The sequence below is a fragment of the Palaemon carinicauda genome, chromosome 32 (assembly GCF_036898095.1).
Source record: "Palaemon carinicauda isolate YSFRI2023 chromosome 32, ASM3689809v2, whole genome shotgun sequence".
NCBI lineage: Eukaryota > Metazoa > Arthropoda > Malacostraca > Decapoda > Palaemonidae > Palaemon > Palaemon carinicauda.
The window spans coordinates 19,724,803-19,745,388 of NC_090756.1; the positions used below are offsets into that span (position 1 = coordinate 19,724,803).

The window sequence follows — 20,586 nt, forward strand, 5'->3', positions numbered from 1 at the left end:
TTCCTCACTGGGCTATTTTCCCTGTTGGGGCCCTTGGGCTTATAGCATCCTGCTTTTCCAACTAGGGTTGTAGCTTAGCATTTAATGATAATAATTTCTTAATATTTGCTATCATTGTAGGTACTACTACTGTCTCATAGATTGTTATTAGTTTCTTCTTCTTCTTCTCATCATTGTTGTTGTTGTTGTTGTTGTTGTTATTATTTGCTAAGCTACAACCCTAGTTGGAAAAGCAGCATGCTATAAGCTCAAGGGCGCCAACAGGGAAAACAGCTCAGTGAGTTAAGGAAATAAACTACGAGAGAGGTAATTAACAATTAAAATGAAATATTTTAAGAAGAGTAACAATATTAAAATGAATCTTTCATACATGAACTATAAAAACTTAAAACAAAAACAAAGAGGAAGAGAAACAAGACGGAACAGCATACCCTCAAGCAAGAGAACTCTACCCCGAGACACTATCCGATATCTAGTAGCTTGGTCAGGGCACCATAAACCTGTTGAGATACTACCGCTAAAGTTATTGGGTCCTCTGACTGGCCAGACAGTACTACATTAGATCCCCCTCCCCCCTCTCTCTCTCTCTCTCTCTCTCTCTCTCTCTCTCTCTCTCTCTCTCTCTCTCTCTCTCTCGTTACACCTACTTTTCCCTTTGCCTACATCGAATAATCTGGCTTATTCTTTCCTCACTCTCCTCTTCCCTCACTGAGATTACCAAACATTTCTTCTTCTCTCAAGGGGTTAACTACTGCACTGTAATTGTTCAGTGGCTACTTTCCTCTTGGCAAGGGTAGAAGAGAGAGACTAGCTATGGTAAGCATGTCTTCTAGAAGAAGGATACACCAAAATCAAACCATTGTTCTCTAGTCTTGGGTAGTGTCATAGCCTCTGTACCATGGTCTTGGGATAGAGTTCTCTTGCTTGAGGGTACACTATTCTCTACTGCACTGTAATTGTCCAGTGGCTACTTTCCTCTTGGCAAGGGTAGAAGAGAGAGACTAGCTATGGTAAGCATGTCTTCTAGAAGAAGGATACTCCAAAATCAAACCATTGTTCTCTAGTCTTGGGTAGTGTCATAGCCTCTGTACCATGGTCTTGGGTTAGAGTTCTCTTGCTTGAGGGTACACTATTCTCTCTGATTTGTCTTTTCTTTTAAAAGTTTTTATTGTTTATATATTTAAGATATATTTTAATGTTACTCTTCTTAAAATATTCTATCTTAAGTGTTCATCACTTGTCTTGTAGTTTGTTTATTTCTTGGTTTCATTTCCTCACTGAGCTATTTTCCCTGTTGGAGCCGTTGGCCTTACAGTATCCTGCTTTTCCAACTAGGGGTGTAGCTAATAATAATAATCTGCAGGAATTAACACATTTATACATGGTTAGCAATTTTACTCTTTGAATTCCTATACTTAAGAAACTCATCTTGTTGGTATGTGGGTAATCCAGCGATTGTTACTTTATAAACTTTATTAAAGTTATACCTCTTTAAAGGATCATTACAGAATGTACCTAGATTAATAAGTAAAAAACTTACCCCTTGTAATGATCAAATTTGTCAGGTGAGGATAATGTTAGACTTAGATTTATGATGTGGTAGCCCATTGGAAACATCCCAGCCACCCGTTGAGATACTACTGCTAGAGAATTATGGGGTACTTTGATCGGCCAGACAATACTACGTCAGATCTTTCTCTATGGTTACGGTTCACTTTGCCTACATATTCACTGAATAGTCTGGCCCATTCTTTACAGATTCTCCTCTGTCCTCATACACCTGACAACACTGAGATTACCAAACAATTCTTCTTTACCCAATGGATTAACTACTGCACTTTAATTGTTCAGTGGCCACATTCCTCTTGGTAAGGGTAGAAGAGACTCTTTAGCTATAATAAGCAGCTCTTCTAGGAGGACACTCCAAAATCAAATCATTGTTCTCTAGTCTTGGGTAGTGCCATAGCCTCTGTACTATGGTCTTCCACTGTCTTGGGTTGGAGTTCTCTTGCTTGAGGGTACACTCGTGCATACTATTCTATCTAATTTCTCTCCCTCTTGTTTTGTTAAAGCTCTTATAGTTTGTATAGGAAATATTTATTTTAATGTTGTTACTGTTCTTAATATATTTAATTTTTCCTTGTTTCCTTTCCTCACTGGGCTATTTTTCCTGTTGGGAACCCTGGCCTTGTAGGGTTGTAGCTTAGCAAGTAGTAGTAATAATAATAATAATGAAAATAAAATAATGATAATAATAATCCCTGCCTGAGACTTGCCGGACTGGGGTTCGAGTCTCACATAAGCTCAATTGTTTTCTAGTTTCTTGTGGCGTCTGCAACCTCACCGTCCTTATGAGCAAAGGATAGGAGAGGGGGTCACTTAAAGGTCTACCTGCAGAGTCATCAGCAGTTATTGCCTAGCCGTTCCTGGTCCTAGCTTGGGTGCTGATCATAAATTTTCTTCGACTTCCCTCTCTTATTCAATCCGTTCATCATTATCAGCTTTAATTGCTTGTCCTTTTTTTTTATCTCTTACTCTTTAACCTTTTTACCATCTTCCCTTATTTACTTATACATTCACTTACCTATTATCGAAAACCATATATTAGGACCAAACAATTTCACGAATTGGTAAGCTATGATGAAACTGCCCAGCCGTTGGACTCCAGCTACGCAGATATTAAAGACAACATATTGCAACAGGAACTGTTTGCATTACGGTCATCTGTGCCACTGGGCGTATTTGTCACGCATTTTCCACAAGTTCTGACAAAGCAGCTACGCTTTATCATCATGAGTAATACAACGCTGTTTACAAGTTCGAATTATTTTCCTTTTTTTTATGGCTTTTGTTTTACCTCCATGAAAGGTTTAAACAGCTTCGCATGTTATTGTATCCCAATTTCAAAGGGTTTCGTCATCCGACTCCGTTTCATGAACGTTTTTGAAGTATATATTTTTTGTGATTTGATATGATCACGTTTGCATTTTATGGGGGGGTTTGTCCTGTGTGATGTTTCAATTGTGCAGCATTCGCCATAATATGTTACTTTTATACTTTGGGAACTGTGAATCGTGATGACGCTGTGGAATTGAATGTTCGTGATACTACAGACGTCTAGCGGTTTGCGGTCGCTTATAAACAAAGTTCAAATGGGGTAGTAAAATTTAGATTTGTTACTGTAGGGCCGGCAAACTGTTTAAATTACCAATAGAATAAAATGGACCGTGAAACAGTTAATCATGTGTTCAGTTAGAACGAGATGTATTTAAAGCAATTTAATTCTTGCAGATTTCATATTCATTTATTACAGGGGCCTTACAAGATCTGTTTACGATAATACTATCACTTGTAACAAAACTGAAGCCATTTCTGGAAATTTTGTGATATTTCATATTCAATATTTTGATTTTTCCACCCAATTTAAATAAAAAAATATTAGTATTTTTTTTCTTGATCCTTCCCAAGCCTCTTGTTCTACTTTAAATGTCTTTTCCCGATGCTATCAAACAGCATATTCTGCGTTAATTGCCAAATCCACATTATCCAAGTACTAGAAAACCAAGTCTCCAGTTTCTTCTTTAAAGTTAATATCTTCAGTCTTTTGGATGTCCAGTGGGTCGAATATTTTAAAGCTCTAGAACCTACAGTAGACATAACCTACGTATTGTAGGCAATAACTCATTTAAATATCATAACTAATACATCCTAGATGTCATGTAGGCCTAATCACCATCCGGTTAACAACGTAGGAATTAGTGTCTACAGAGCACCTCCCGCTGCGGACTCTAGGTATTATGATATTGTGTAGTAACGTCTCACCAGCCACCAATGGCTGTGAAGAATTTTCTTCACTCTTCTTCTTTTAATCGTATTTTTAGCTCTCTTCTACTAATACTATAGCTACTCCTTAAACATTCTCTCCTACATCTAGTTTTCTTTAACGAAACATAGGAAGGACTAATCTAAACTTGTTGACAGTGACGCACGCCATGCTCGTGACGTCACAGCGTAGATACGCACGTTAGAGGGCCTTAGTGTAACCACGGCGTATGTTGGTTCTTTCCTTAAACTACATGGGTCGAGATTAAAATTCCTAAACTACATTTTTTATATAAATTCCAATACTGCTGAATTAATGCATCTTATATTTCTCAATACCAATTAAGGTTTGTTAATTTTAAGATGTATGCCCATCGTACCAGTCCATTGCTAATTAATCATTTTAAATATTAATTTTTAGCAAGCCAGAATAGGTAGGATTATTGTATATATAACCTCCCTCAGAGCAGCAAGATTTATCTGAGTATTTAGTACGAAATCCTGCCTCCTCTGCACTCCTTTCAACAATATATTGCCCTGTCCTGAAGTCCCGATATGGCAACCCCAATGGATTACCATGCGCATCAAGCTCTTCACTTGTTTGGCAAGGTGAAGCCAGGTGATCTCCTCGACCTCTGTGTCGAGCACATTCTACGAGGAGCTGCCCTGGCCTGCTGACCTGCCTGGTCATTGAACCCGGCCACTGCTGGCTCACCCCTCGCACCCTCTCTCCCAAAACGTGTCTCACCAACGAGTCCTGTTGCTGTCGGTCGGAGAGATTGAGAAGAAGAGGAACCTGATGTACTTAGTTACAACTACAGTGAGAATTCTTGGGGTGAGCCAGGCAAGAGTGCAGCGTGCCAATTAGTGCAACAACCAGGTCAACAGCTATATCGGGCATAGGACTAAACTTCAAAGGAGTGCAGGTACTACATCAATGGCCATTTAGTTTTCCCCCATTTTTTATTAGCTTAGACTAATTTTAACTTGATAGGGTACCTGGCTAATTACACTATTCGGACTGTGTGCGGTGGGATTGTGTGTATATATTTTTTTTCTATACAATTTTTTGCGTTTTGAGATTAACATAGTCTCTGGGTCACGTGGGCCACGTGCCAGACCCCATTTGGATTTTTATTATTGTAGACCACGTGTCTAACTAACTAATTTTCATCATTTTGAATTGCTTTCTTTTTATACCATTTTTTGCCTTTGTTAAGATGTCCGTTTCTTTCATGTAAATTTGTGGAATAAATCAATATTAGGTTAATCAAACCTCCTTAGTATTTTTGCTCCCTCATTTATTTTAATGTGTGAAATGAATAGTTGTTCACGGGACAAAGTACCCAATATTTAAAGAGAAAACCTAAGTAAGTCTATAGGTGGTAACAGCGAGGAACTTTGCATTAATATATTTGCTTCGAAGGTAAAGATCCTTATCTTTAAACTTTTAAACTACTTTACATCACTGCTCCCATTTTGGATTTTGTCTACCTTACATTAACGTAAAATAACTGTCCAGCATTTCATTGGGGTAGCTGGGACGGAGCCGGAACAGAGCCTGAGAATGAAATGACTCTAGACCTGACAAAGCTAGAGTAGGCCATAAATTATTCTCAATCCTACGTGTGGAGTGCTTAGGCCTCTGGACAGTAAAATTTCCCTTTTGTATGTGAGTGATGGTTAGTGAATTGTGACAGTAAAGTATTAGCAGGGTGTTTGTGCCCCGAGAGTAAGTGCTCCTATCCTCCCCTGTTGAACTTTGTGTAACTGTTATAAGGAGACTTTCCCGGACCAAGTTCCCACTCAGAACGCAACCATTAAAAAAATTCTCCACACGAGTGGTCCTTCGAACCGGATCTTTTACCTTTGACTTGTGAAGCATTAACGTAATTAGTCAGCTTGATTAAGCATATAGTAACTCGCTATATCACTTACCCACACGCACACAGCCAGTTTGTCGAATGTGTAATGCCCAGACTTTAATTGGGAAGAGAAATTTGTAATCAATATGATCTTTTTGTATCGACCACGTGTTTAAGGAAAGAGCTACGTAACCAGGTTAATTTGTTGCTTAAATGTTCTCTACAGAAAGACTAGAATTTGTCGTAGGAACTTCACTTTGTCTCGGATCCGTTCACCCACGTGTGGCGGAATCCACTTATACCAGAAAGTTCTAAGCTACTTGAACTGAGGTTTTTTGTTGTTCAGACGCCCGTGATTACTGCTCAGCTAGAGCACCGGTGTACTCGTCCTGTCAACTAATTTTGCTAGCTAAGCATCTAATTTGTAACATTTTGTACCTTGGTCTACCTTCCTTTGTGTCGTTTACCTTCCCTAACCAACATTAACTTTTCTAACTAACGTTTCCCGTATACCTAGCACATGTCCTTGTCCTAAAGAGCGAATTGGCGTAACATAATTTTAAGTGTTCTTACGAGTAACGTAGAAACTTAATTTCACCAAGTCCGTTTCATTCCACGTGTTTGTTCCGAGATGGCGGATCTTGTTTACAGCCCAAACTAAGGGTACATAATTGTTTGCTAACGTAAGTAAATTACTGCGTGTAGTACCATTTAATTTCCTTTAGCGAGGAGATATTGTTTTTGTCCTTTAGCGAGGATATTTTTGTTTTACCTCCGCGTGAGGGAAATTTTATATTTGTTTAGCCTCCACGAGAGTGCTCTTTAAAGTCGCTGCCTTGTGCGCCAATCTACATTTTGAATAGTTCAGTGGTCGCCTTAGTGCGCCCGTAATTGTGAAATCGTCACAACAGTGTCAGCCTCGACCTGTTATTTTCACCTTTAACTTACATTTTTTGCATTCATAAGCCCATGTGCTTTCTAATATGTTCTACTTTAAAGTAAATTAATTAGTCAGTATCGCCACGTGCGTATATAATTCATTTTAATAAAGTGTTTAACGTCACGTGACCTGGGCATCGTCTGCTTTGTTAGGCCCCAGTCAATTTGAATTTTAAAGTAGTTTTGTTATTTACCTTTGTGTTGTCATTCAACCATTTTTTTCTCATCATGAGTAAATTTAAATGTTCAATTACCATGCTATTAAATTTGTAACGTTTCATTATCACGTTCTTTTGAAATTCAGTTACCCTTATTGGTTTTCACGAATCCGTTCATCAAAACGTGGTCAATCCAAGATGGCGGACTTCATGTTTAACGTAAACGTCCCTCCAACGCCTAAGGCGGAACCGCTTAGCCCCGAGGAGATTAACGCTAGGCTTAAGGAACAGGAATTAACTTTCACCTTTGTGTGTGAGGACGCAGACCTAGCACTTCATGCTCTTGCTTCTGTAGATTTTCCCAGCATGGGTTCAGAAGCCGTAAATCATTTTAAAAACCTTATTGGTAAAGTAAGAGACGAACTTTGCGATTACAAGAATTTTTGGAGACGTCATTACAACCATCCCATTGTTAAATTAAACTATCCCGTGCTTGCTGCCTGTTCGAGTAAAGTTGAAATTGCATTCAACAGCCTCATGGCTCATCCTAATTTAATAATTAATCCTAATCAGTCTTGTTCTTTTTCGAGTGCAACACCTTCAGTGACACGTCCCCTAATTGTTACTTCTAACGTATCGGCAGTCAAGCACAATGTTCATAATTTTGTCTCAATTCCCCAACCAGTAAAATCATCACATTTCAATACTATGTTGCCAACACGGCATACGATTAGTAATTTTGTGTCAGCCCCACCCGCTCCGTCCTCATCTCCAAACCTTAAGCCACCAGCGTTTAATCGCCCTCAACCCCCTTTGTCTTTGCCGCCGGTGACAGTCCGTCCCGGAGGAGAAACCATTCATTGTCTTAAAAAGGACCCCCCAGGTGGTAGCGCAGATACCACACAACTTAACCGTGTGCGTGATGGCCAGCAGAGGCCTGTACCGGTTGTAGATTCAATCATTAAAGTCGTACCATCCCATGGACCAGTGCTCACGTTGCCTGACTGTCCAGTTCTTAAGCCCGTAACTTCCGCTCCAATCCGTGTTGACGCTAGAACATCCCCGTTAGGATTTGAAACCCGCCCTCAGAAAGAGCCGCGTGATCGCAAGGTTAAGACCTTAGCAGTCAGAAAGGAACCTTGTGCACTGACGGCGGATTTAGCGAAGGTCACACATGTAGACCTAGTACCGGAGCTTAGAGCCTGTTTACGATTCACTTTGCTTGAGGATAACGGTACCATGAACATCATTCATTATTTTTATTCAGTCCTATATGACGTCACATTAAACCTGTATTATTTTTGCCAAGTCGTACAGCAGCATTTTTTCAGTCAATCACTTGCTTTAACCTCAAAGCGTAAATTTAATTTTTGCATTGACAGCTTGTCATGTTGCCATAATCCCCCTGACATCCTTCAGCTCGTGCTGAATATAACTTTTCCTTTAATTGCTCCCCTTGCAAACGTTTTTCTTAAAGACGACATCCAAGACCCAAGCTGTCATAAATACGATGTCCCCATAGACCTAGTTCATCTCGATTTATCATTCAGGCTAGTGTCAAGCAAATTTTCACCTTTAAACGCCGAGAAGGAAGTAACTTTTCTCCTTTTGTCAGGCGATGAATACAAAGTTTTCATTACGCCAGTAATTTTCTTTGTAAAATCATTTCATGTAAAACGTTGGGTGTCAGACCGGGATTGGGATTCACCCCCATAATTTTTAATTTGTCATTTGGCCTGACTTGTTGCTGAACTCGACCGTTATTGGCTTTTGTTTTGTTTGCTCTATCCGTACCCCTAGGGTGGGAAGAATTGAGTATTTTTAATCGTTTAATTATTATTGCATCGTACGTTTAAAGTTAAAACTGATCATATGCTTAACTTAGCGCTTCCGTGAAGCATTGCCTGCGTGGTTCAATTTTCCCCAAATTCACGTGAAAGCATAACTTTGATTCAATTGATTTCAATTAACGTTAAAGGCGTTTTGTTAACTTTAAACGGACGTTGATGTGAAGAACTTCACTCATCATTCAGCCAGTAAGCTTATCTCGCTCATACTAACAAGTAGTTGAATCACATTTGCCGGAACTAACCCCTCTCCCTTTTTTCTCCCCTTTATCCCCAGGGTGTGAAGAATTTTCTTCACTCTTCTTCTTTTAATCGTATTTTTAGCTCTCTTCTACTAATACTATAGCTACTCCTTAAACATTCTCTCCTACATCTAGTTTTCTTTAACGAAACATAGGAAGGACTAATCTAAACTTGTTGACAGTGACGCACGCCATGCTCGTGACGTCACAGCGTAGATACGCACGTTAGAGGGCCTTAGTGTAACCACGGCGTATGTTGGTTCTTTCCTTAAACTACATGGGTCGAGATTAAAATTCCTAAACTACATTTTTTATATAAATTCCAATACTGCTGAATTAATGCATCTTATATTTCTCAATACCAATTAAGGTTTGTTAATTTTAAGATGTATGCCCATCGTACCAGTCCATTGCTAATTAATCATTTTAAATATTAATTTTTAGCAAGCCAGAATAGGTAGGATTATTGTATATATAACCTCCCTCAGAGCAGCAAGATTTATCTGAGTATTTAGTACGAAATCCTGCCTCCTCTGCACTCCTTTCAACAATATATTGCCCTGTCCTGAAGTCCCGATATGGCAACCCCAATGGATTACCATGCGCATCAAGCTCTTCACTTGTTTGGCAAGGTGAAGCCAGGTGATCTCCTCGACCTCTGTGTCGAGCACATTCTACGAGGAGCTGCCCTGGCCTGCTGACCTGCCTGGTCATTGAACCCGGCCACTGCTGGCTCACCCCTCGCACCCTCTCTCCCAAAACGTGTCTCACCAACGAGTCCTGTTGCTGTCGGTCGGAGAGATTGAGAAGAAGAGGAACCTGATGTACTTAGTTACAACTACAGTGAGAATTCTTGGGGTGAGCCAGGCAAGAGTGCAGCGTGCCAATTAGTGCAACAACCAGGTCAACAGCTATATCGGGCATAGGACTAAACTTCAAAGGAGTGCAGGTACTACATCAATGGCCATTTAGTTTTCCCCCATTTTTTATTAGCTTAGACTAATTTTAACTTGATAGGGTACCTGGCTAATTACACTATTCGGACTGTGTGCGGTGGGATTGTGTGTATATATTTTTTTTCTATACAATTTTTTGCGTTTTGAGATTAACATAGTCTCTGGGTCACGTGGGCCACGTGCCAGACCCCATTTGGATTTTTATTATTGTAGACCACGTGTCTAACTAACTAATTTTCATCATTTTGAATTGCTTTCTTTTTATACCATTTTTTGCCTTTGTTAAGATGTCCGTTTCTTTCATGTAAATTTGTGGAATAAATCAATATTAGGTTAATCAAACCTCCTTAGTATTTTTGCTCCCTCATTTATTTTAATGTGTGAAATGAATAGTTGTTCACGGGACAAAGTACCCAATATTTAAAGAGAAAACCTAAGTAAGTCTATAGGTGGTAACAGCGAGGAACTTTGCATTAATATATTTGCTTCGAAGGTAAAGATCCTTATCTTTAAACTTTTAAACTACTTTACATCACTGCTCCCATTTTGGATTTTGTCTACCTTACATTAACGTAAAATAACTGTCCAGCATTTCATTGGGGTAGCTGGGACGGAGCCGGAACAGAGCCTGAGAATGAAATGACTCTAGACCTGACAAAGCTAGAGTAGGCCATAAATTATTCTCAATCCTACGTGTGGAGTGCTTAGGCCTCTGGACAGTAAAATTTCCCTTTTGTATGTGAGTGATGGTTAGTGAATTGTGACAGTAAAGTATTAGCAGGGTGTTTGTGCCCCGAGAGTAAGTGCTCCTATCCTCCCCTGTTGAACTTTGTGTAACTGTTATAAGGAGACTTTCCCGGACCAAGTTCCCACTCAGAACGCAACCATTAAAAAAATTCTCCACAATGGCACTCACTTTTTAGCCTTTCACATTATACTGTTTCAAATTCATTTCTACCAACTGAGAAGTTAACCACCCGAAAATTTGAATTCATAGGCCTACTTGGTCGTAAACTACCCTCCACACAATGAAATTCCATATTTCCCATCCTGCTATTTTCCATATTTCAAACTTGTTATAGAGGCATTTATAATTTGTCTTTGAGATCTTCATATTTCATCAATTGCAAATTCCGTCTCGTGCAAGAACTATTGCGTGACATAGATAACTCAACGGGAACTTGAACACTGCATTAAAAATAGCCTGTATAATTTATCAATATTGCGAAACTCGGTCTTTATTATGCAAATAGTATGAAGTACACCCTTGCCGTACATTCATCAAACCAGCTTTCATACTGCAACAGCAGAAGACAGTCAACACTTCACAAAATCCTAAAGACAACTGACGATTTTCTTCACTGCCACAGCGTCTCAAACAAGGATCGCAAAATCAAGCATTTTGTAAACATTAGGACCCGATTGTTCGTTGTCCTTTGAACGCAGATTCAGAAAATTTAAAAATATTTCTATAACGAATAAACACACGTCATAGTAATATATATATATATATATATATATATATATATATATATATATATGTTTTATTATAATTTTCTCAAATTAGTTCTCAAGATAGGGAGTGGCACCAGAGATTGCAAACAACAGTCACTAGTAAATTCAACTTTTAAAAGTAGATTTATGGGTAAACTAGTAGTACTGTAAAACTTCCATTAGCAGCTTAATATCCGTAGATAGAACACTCATCAGCATCTCTTTAAACCCTCTACAATTAATACATTATTTCTACCAGTCATAGAGGCACTTTAGGACTTCCTTTCTCTCACACTTTCCTCGTGTATTCTTTCTGTAAGCTTTCATTACCCATTCTTACCACATGACCAAACCTCATAGGACCGAGCTATTCTTTACCGCGCGGTAACATTTTCACCTATTCTGCTCATTTGTACCGTCTACATTCTTAGCGGACAGCGTTTATTCTGCATCAAGTATATATGGTACTATTCTGATTATAATCTCAGGTCTTAACACTACAGTTAAATATGGTAATCATCAGTGGACACCCATTACCAATGCAGCAATCATGTTAGCCACAAGAACTTGACTGTCTATTGTTTCGCACTTCAGGCCCTTAAATGATACTCAATGGAGTGTAACTTCTTACACAAGTAAAGCATTTTGTCTTTACTTGCATTGATGCTCTACATCACACAGATACAGTATCTCAAGTATTTGAAGTCGCACCAGATCAAATGTCAATTCTTTTCCATGTGAAAGGTGGCAGTAGTGTTATGTCAACAGTAATGTTTTGTACACTTCAGGTTTTTATGAACTAAAACAACTGTATGAATGCATAATGGAACTTTATACATTCTTGAAGTTATACTTTACCCTTTGGTAAATACTTTATACTTAAAATGGCACCAACCTACAGTGGTTTCTCTCCTACTCGGTGTTAACGTGATGAGTGCAAATTTCTTCATCCTTTTAGTCTTGGAGAGGTTCTACACAAATTGTTGTAACCTCTGCTTAGTGATGCTCTGTTTAGATTCTATATATTAAAAGAAATAGAGCATGCGGTTGCTACAAGCAACTTCTCAAGCGATTCAGGTGAAATAAATGAACACTTCATTCCAAGGAAGTTTTTATTAAGGTCAGTAAATGGTATCAGATATGAGTATCCTAAGTAACTTAATAATATTTGGAAAGAACAGTAAAGGACTGATATGCACTAGAGTATTAATGACACTTTGATATATCAAAAAAGAAATCTCTCCCAAAATAACCTCCTCCTGTGTTGGTATAAAATATCTGATGACAATTTCACAAGAAAGGGAGTTTTGTTTCAAGTACACAGAAGAAACCCGAATCTTCCGCACATAATATCCACGGAGGGAAACCGTTTCGAATGGTCTGGGTCGCGTCAAGTGTGAGAACATTTGACACGTCCCCTTTACGAATGTGTTGTTTCGTCACTGAAAATAAATCCTAAAGAGATTCGAGGTTGTCCTTAATGTAAACAACACCTCCAACTGAGAACCAAAACGGAATCGGTTTAACGAAGTTTTTAATCCGTGCGATGTACATTACTGTCCTTTCTAGAACCTGGATAGACATGCTGTTATTCATAGAAAAAAGGCGGTTTCTGAGGCATGGGGGTTCTATTATAAAAAGAAAGAACAAAGGAAGAGGCAGAGGGAGAGAGGAAGAAGAGGAAAAAGATGAGCATTGTACAGTAGACTGATTATGTACACTGTGCACAATGGAAATGTTCAGGTGGATCCTGACTGTGTGAGGTGGGAGAGGTGTAGGGTTGGTGTGTACTTCATACCCAAGATCATGGAATATCTATAAAAATGGACACACATTAGGGCTGAGGCAAACACGCTGCTGGAATGATGGTAAACGAGAGAGAGTGAGAGATAGATTTGATGTTTTGTAGATATGGTTACACAAAATAGGAAATGGCCAGGGTGCGTGGACTGCATCGTGCTTCATATTTACGGTACAGATGTTTGCCTTTGGTGTATAATCTTAAACATTGTCATCTATTAGCATGCATAAGTGGCATTAAAAATCCTTTGTCACAATGACCATCCTCTGGAAGTTGAGGTCTGTGTAATTTTTCAATTCCAACTAGAAACTTGTTTGATGTTTAGTTTTGGTTTCGTTGTACTTTTATCATCTGAGGTTGATATGTTGTTGATTATCGACTCCTGGCTTAGTAAAAACATGTTCTACTTATGATACGAAGGGAAGAAAGTCACTTGTTTATTTCCTGTTTGATCTTTTCATACATTGATTTGAGAGAGCATATACTTTTGTACTGTATTTTAAATGGACTTGCTAACACAACTTTCTTACATACGAAGACAAAGTCCCCATATCTATACCAAACGTTTGGTTTCTTTCCGAGAATTTAGTTCTTTATCTGAGCCAAATTCTTTCCTTGTGGAAGAGTGGTGTGTGTGTATGCCTCAACACTGATGATTGTAATCCAATCCCCCTACGGGATCATGTACCTTTTCAGGGACATGCTTTTGACTGTAGTGTATGGAAAAGCTATCCAGTGTGCAATTCGTTTCATGGCCTCAAGATATGTCAAAATTATAACAGGCAGAATTGAACTGATGGCCAGTGAATAATCATCCACGAGAATTCTTAACTTTTGCATGATAGTTCGTTCGATTGATCTAGAACTATAGAACAATACCATGTCAGCAATGAGAGAGAGAGAGAGAGAGAGAGAGAGAGAGAGAGAGAGAGAGAGATGCACAGGAAAAAATTGTGTGTGGTGTAAGTATAATGCACAAGCGTTGGATCTTAACGATAAGAATGTTCTAAACAGGACGTTAAGTCCTTGAATATTTTGGATTTTGCATTTTCCAGTGACACTGCTGCTCTGAGGTCACAATAGTTCTATCGCCTCTGTCCAAGGGATAAGGTCGTGTTACTCAGCAGGTGAGAATCATAATCACATGCTGGAGGATTTTGATTTTAATGTGAATTTTGGTAAAAGCAAAGAGGGCACAGACTTACCAGTACCATAAAAAACTGTAAATTCAAAATGCATATGTATCGCTTCATTGTAATAAGGTTAAGCTAATAGCTACTTGGGCTTAAGAGGACAAATTTACAGGAATTGCTAAGTACGTCCTGAAGTCTGTGCAGGCTGCTGGCCTTTCACAGCTTTTGATGCAATAATGTAACTGCATAAACATATCATGTCTTTCTCTGCGGATTCATATTGAAGATATATATGTACAGTATATACTCCATGTGAAAAACACATATGTACTGTATATGTGCATAGACATATGTATGCACTAAAAAGACATTACATACAAATAATCATGTATGTGTAGAATACTGATAGTTACATGCACATACACATATCATTTATATAAATAACTGGACTGAGTCTTTCAGGTGTCTTTTATGTAAATATGTATCACACATATACATAAATACATATGAGAATACAACCATGATAATAATGGCTAAAGAATACCATTGGCATAAATCATTATCCGTGATTGTTTTGATCTCTGAAGAAAATCACATCAGAGTCCTTCCACGCAACATGTTGCAGTGGAATCACCAATAACACAAGCACCATTAAATTTGGATTTCATCCATTGGTGTTAATATATAATAAATACATGAGTAATTGCATATATACACTTTGGTACTTCTAGATACCTCCTGTACAGTGGTATCCGAGATTCTGGAAAACAACCTTGATCGATGGACAAGTCATTGGCTCTTAATATTAGGAAGTGTTAAAAATTTGAAAAGTAACTAACATGGTTTAACAACAGATAACCATAATCCTCTTCGAATATCGATGATGATAAAATCCTATCCTAACAAGGTTAAGGAACCGTCAACTCCTGAACAACTTTATAACGGGCCAACGGGTCAACACAAAAGGGGTCGCGACTGTATATATATATTTATGTCTATATACATAACAAAGAATGTTAACAGATAATGATGGCGGACAGGAATATTCAAAGAGCAGTATTGAGAAAGCATGTTGCAATCCATAAATAACAATTTATGGAAATAGAATTTCAGTTATTTAACTAATTTTAAATCTAATTCTTCAAGTTCATCACAAAGGGATGAGAAGAAAACACTGTGAACTCTTTGTTTATTACGCTTATTACTGCTATAAAATCAGTTTATGATGAGAAAAAATCTACTTATTTTATAACTACTAAATACACCTTCAAATGTCTTCCCAATTCAACTACATTTACAATGCAGTGTCAATACTACTCTTTTCACCTCTTTCTTATTGCATGGAAGTTCCTATCATTGGTGCTTTGCCAAATAGAAACTTATTCGTAATCTACATTAGACACACTATTTAACATGGCAAATTTGATGCTAGAATGGCACACAACTAAACAATGAATGATAGAAAATTACAGCTATACGATTACAACCTCCTAAAAAACTCAGGACGACCCCCGCATAATGTTAACCGCTATTGCCATTTATGTGCTACTACTAAAGTGATCAGTGAGGTGCCCAGCAAACAGCCTTAAGAACAGCTTCATTTCTATGTTGTCGCCAACATAATTTAAATCCTTGTCTGACCAGTAAAATATCCCCTCCCCCCAATTAACGAAGATTTTAACCCTTTACAAGACCAATAAATCTTGAATATAATACATTACTCTTGAAAGTTTGAGGGTTGATTAGTACATGAAAATTGTCTATAAGTCATGTGTTACTTTATCCTTATTACAATAGAAACACAGACCATTTCAAGGAGGTGCTACCTCCACGGATAAACTGACATAAACTCGTAGTCCAATCTGGATATGAGTAACTGTGGAACACTCATTGGCCAACCAGGCTACAAGTGACTTTAAAATGACTGTAGACTGTGAAACACTGATAATGTTCCTGGTTGAAGGTGACTGCAAAAACACTCGCAGGCCAGCCTGGCTACGAGTGAATGTTATAGGCTTGGGTGTATGACAATACACATTTACTGGGCACTTCACTTTTTCTGTTCTATAAGAACAAAGATTATACCATTATCATACAATATCAGATATAAATATGATTCTTATCACAAACTTTGTAAAGCACATACTTTTATCTGGTGACGAACAACTGCATCACCAACAAATTGACAAAAAGGGAAGAGGTATGCAACCATGGTGGCTAAATACCCAGCTTAAAATTAACAGCAAAATTATTACTTCCTTTGACAAAGGAATATTGATAAAACATGAAAATAAGGAGACACAATAGGAACTAAAGTAACATACCAAAACAATACAATGACATCCTGTAACATACGGGACAAAGTTGCAATTCATAAATGGCTTATGCCATCTTATATATAGATATATATTTTTTTTGTATTTTTAAATTATATAATAATGAGGCAAATGAGGAAACTGAGTAAGAAAACACAAAAGAGTCCTCTATTGAAAGCATTAATCTTCTGTTGCTATTTATCATCTTTTTTTTTTTTTTGTAAAACATAGACAAGAAATCTAACATACAATGGCCATTTGTTTGTAGGTCAAAAAGAATTTTAAAATGATTATTTTTTTTTATTTTGAGTCTATAAATATCATCTGCTTATGAGAGTCAAGGAAAGGAATTATTGTCCTATTTCTTATATCAAGGGTCTTTTGATCTGTAAATCAAGTTTACCCTAAGTTACGAGAGTACGGACTATTGCCAGGAAGCTGATAAAGGAAGAAACATGAATTCTTGACGAACTTTCGGAATGGGTTGGTGACTCCACATAAAAGGGGGTACAACTGTATGTATATATGAGTCACATAGAAAAATATTCGTCAGCGGATTGGAATAATGAGAAGCAGAGAAGAGACAGAATTCCAGATGAGAGATAATGTAAGTATAGATTGCCATTTAAATGAAAGGGTGAACAAACTTCTTTGAGACAGATGAGAGTTTTGTCATCTTGTGGGTGAGATAGTTATCTATACTGAGTGTAACAGAATACAACAAGAACTAGTCACCCGTCTATGAACGGAGATGGAAAATTAGTACGAGTTACAGAAGAAAGATAAACCAAGGGGTAGGCCATGTTATTGTTGAGACAATTAAGGGCCTTCAAGTTTTAAGCTTAGAGTACTTATTAAGAGACTGAGTAAAAAGAACTGAGTTTGAATCTGTAATAACATTGGGCTTCGTTTGATCTCTAACCATGGATCAGTTATAAAGACCTACAAACAAAAAGAGAGACACAGCAGATGATTAATGCCGTTACAATAGAAGGATTTTGTGTTTGTGAGAGAACCGCTAAAAATCAGTCAAAGTAAGAAACTCAACAACACCCTATAAAGAAGAACTGGACCGTTTTCTTTGAAACAGACCTATGCAACGTAAAAGAAAACGGGACGTGAAGCACTTCATTCTCTTAATCAATCATTCGTTAGTTAAAAAAAAGCTGTTAACTGTTATTGAAGCTTTGCCGATAAGAAGACAACTCTTGTCAAATGAAAGCAAGATTTGACCTAAAGAAAAAACAAACATACAATTCTGGAAGCTATGCTTATCTAATTCTTCAACAGCTTTAGATGAAACAAACTTGAGACAGGTGAGCCTTACACCCGTCAAGGATGATCGTTTTATGCATGTTAATGTAACCTCTTAAATACTAATAAACTATGAGACCTACTTTTGCTTATGGAACAATAATAATGATAATAATCATAATAATAATAATTACTCAAAATCACTGAGAATCTAGGGTTGATCTATATTCTTTGAATTCAATCATTTACATCAAAACGCTAGACATTGTTTTGTTTGACTTCTTGAATATGATGAAACCATGCGGATAGCATAATCAAATTATAGTACCTCTACGCTACCCATTAAGTAATTCTTAAGTTTAGTGGCATGCTATTTTTCATTTATAAGTTTGGCTTAATTTATTACAAAGGGTTAGTAAAATTGACAATATTCGCGACCTAGGTATTGCGTGGAGATTCGCCTCTCACCACCCAGCGCTTGTATTGATTTTCAGAAGATATATTTTGAAATTTTTTTGAATGTTTTTGGTACATTTCTACTTGTACATCACTACTAATCAAACCATGACTACATTGAAGCACTGGAAAAATGTTAACTAGGTCCAAGGCAGTTTAGTTACGGGAACACTAGCGATAAGTTGTCCAAAATGGAGAGGCACAGATGAATAAACAAGGCCTACAAGGAGTCCAACGGGAACAATCGTCAGCCGTTTGGACGTCTCTTGTGCATCAAAAGCAATGTTCCTGTAGCTAAGTCTTCCCACTACAGGGCATTTCCAGGAATCAACTGAAAAAGTAAATTTTTCTTTCTAAACTTTTTGATGCCAAGAGTACTTGCTCTTTACGGATATACGGTATGCACACTTCTCGTGAGATTGGCAGGGATTTAAAAGCAGTAAATGATGCTAAACTACTGCCAACCAATGCTAGGTTAGTCTAAGACAAGAAGTCCTGACCATTTCGGACAATGCCATTGACAGTTCCCATATCACAATGTTGAAAGTAGAAGGCTTCCCGCCATTTTTGGATTCCTTGTGGCGTCACAAAATGATGTCGCCATCTTAATAACTATTGTTGTCTTAAAAGATGAAATTGAGGATATGCTTCACACACCAAAACAAAACAAATAAAATCTTGCTTTTTTGATATCAAGAATGATCACCATTAACTTTTAACAGTTGTTTGAAAACAACACTGTCTTGAGTATATTACCAGTATAGTATGAGTATTGTTACTTCTCTAGCTGACTGTGAATGAAGCTAATTTTTTTTAAAAGCTATTATAATTTTTTCTAGGTTATCAATCTCTATTCATAATGTATAATTTTAGCAACTTGTAACATCCAGGTACCTGGATAATGATAATTTTACAACTACTCATTTGTTATAACAACAACAACAATAAAAAGGCATTTTGATTGGCTCTAATAATATTACATTTGATGATTTTCGATCGTTATCTCTAAGTGAGAATTATTTTCCACAGACCACAGTTTCTAGGTCTAGCTGTGAAGATAAAATGTAAACCAATCTGGAGTTTTAAGACACAACTAGCTTCATCTTCTTGTTCTGAACAGAAGGATTCTGTTGTATACATATATATGCTTCTTTCTTCTTCATCTCTTGCATTATACATGCTGATTTTTGTCTTCTTTATTTCTTCTTCTTCTTCTTCTTCTTCTTGTATTCTGGATTCTGACTTCACGCCGCAGGGGTTGCTGCAATTCTTACATGATGACGCAGAAGGGAGTTTTAGCTGGTTCCTGTAGAGACGGTTGGAAAAAGAGAAAAAAAGGGGTCATAGTAAGGCTGTTAGCATAAGTCTTTCGACACCTACCTCAGACTACATTTAAAAGCGAGATTGAAAGGACAGAGAGGCAAATATCTTACAAGACAGATGGAAGGAGGAGAACTTTTATGGAGTTCGGAATTTTTCATGGCCAAAGCGGAGAGAGGCGCTGGAAAGACAAGCTCAAAAGTAAGAAGAGGAAGAGAAGGATGAGGAAATAGAAGAAGAAGAAGAAGAAGCCGCTGCCACAGCATCTCATGCCTCTGGGTTGTTTATCATGGTTAGCATGCTTAAAGAAAATTATAATGGTTTGGCTAAGAAAGAACTTCAAAAGTATAAAAATAAAAATTCTAGTTAAAAAAGGCCGTGCTACATCTACTGCATTCACCTTCATATACATCGTCTCATTCATACTTCTACGGAAAAGCTTAGGGTAAAAAAACTGGACACAAAGAGAAATGGAGCTTTATCGAGGTCTTATAATGGTTGGGTAACTTTTTAGGTCATTCATACCTATGGCCAATGGCTTTCTCTAGAGAGGCAATGGAGTTTGTCAAGGCTAAATTTCATAGCATCACAATTGATCTCTTGATGGGATAATTGTTATGTAAGCACAGGAGCTTGTCACGGAGATGTTCACGTAGGACAATCAAATGTAGGAATACTCTCTGTAGCAATTTGTTTTCCCCCCATATGTATCTAACACAGTACATGCATATATTCTGGTTAAAATCAGTACTCATAAATAAAAGTGACAATATACCCAATGTACCTAGAAAAAAAAAAGCCAGCTAATTTCCTTTGTTTTAGATGTCAGTAAGGAGCTTGCTCATTTGGTTTCAAAATCTGAACATGAAAATAATCAATGGATAAACAAAGAAAAACAACACCAGTTTTTGACGCTACAATTTACAATATGTTTCTGAAACCCCTTAAATGATACTCTCTCTCTATCTCTGGATTTTCAAATAT

The 20,586-nt window shown here is 37.5% G+C and overlaps 2 protein-coding genes across 3 annotated transcripts in view; both read right to left on the bottom strand.

Annotated features, from left to right (window-relative positions):
* The window catches only part of LOC137625299 (INO80 complex subunit E-like), a 118,905-nt gene extending 107,777 nt beyond the window's left edge, over nucleotides 1–11,128 (bottom strand). Inside the window, exon 1 of the mRNA XM_068356123.1 lies at nucleotides 11,106–11,128. The gene's annotated coding sequence lies outside the window, so the exon portion shown is untranslated. The remainder of the gene's footprint in view (nucleotides 1–11,105) is intronic.
* Nucleotides 11,129–12,417: 1,289 nt separating this feature from the next.
* Hk (Hyperkinetic) overlaps nucleotides 12,418–20,586 on the bottom strand; it is a 45,159-nt gene continuing 36,990 nt past the window's right edge. For both annotated transcript variants that reach the window (XR_011040831.1, XM_068356133.1), the window contains exon 7: nucleotides 12,418–19,588. The gene's annotated coding sequence lies outside the window, so the exon portion shown is untranslated. The remainder of the gene's footprint in view (nucleotides 19,589–20,586) is intronic.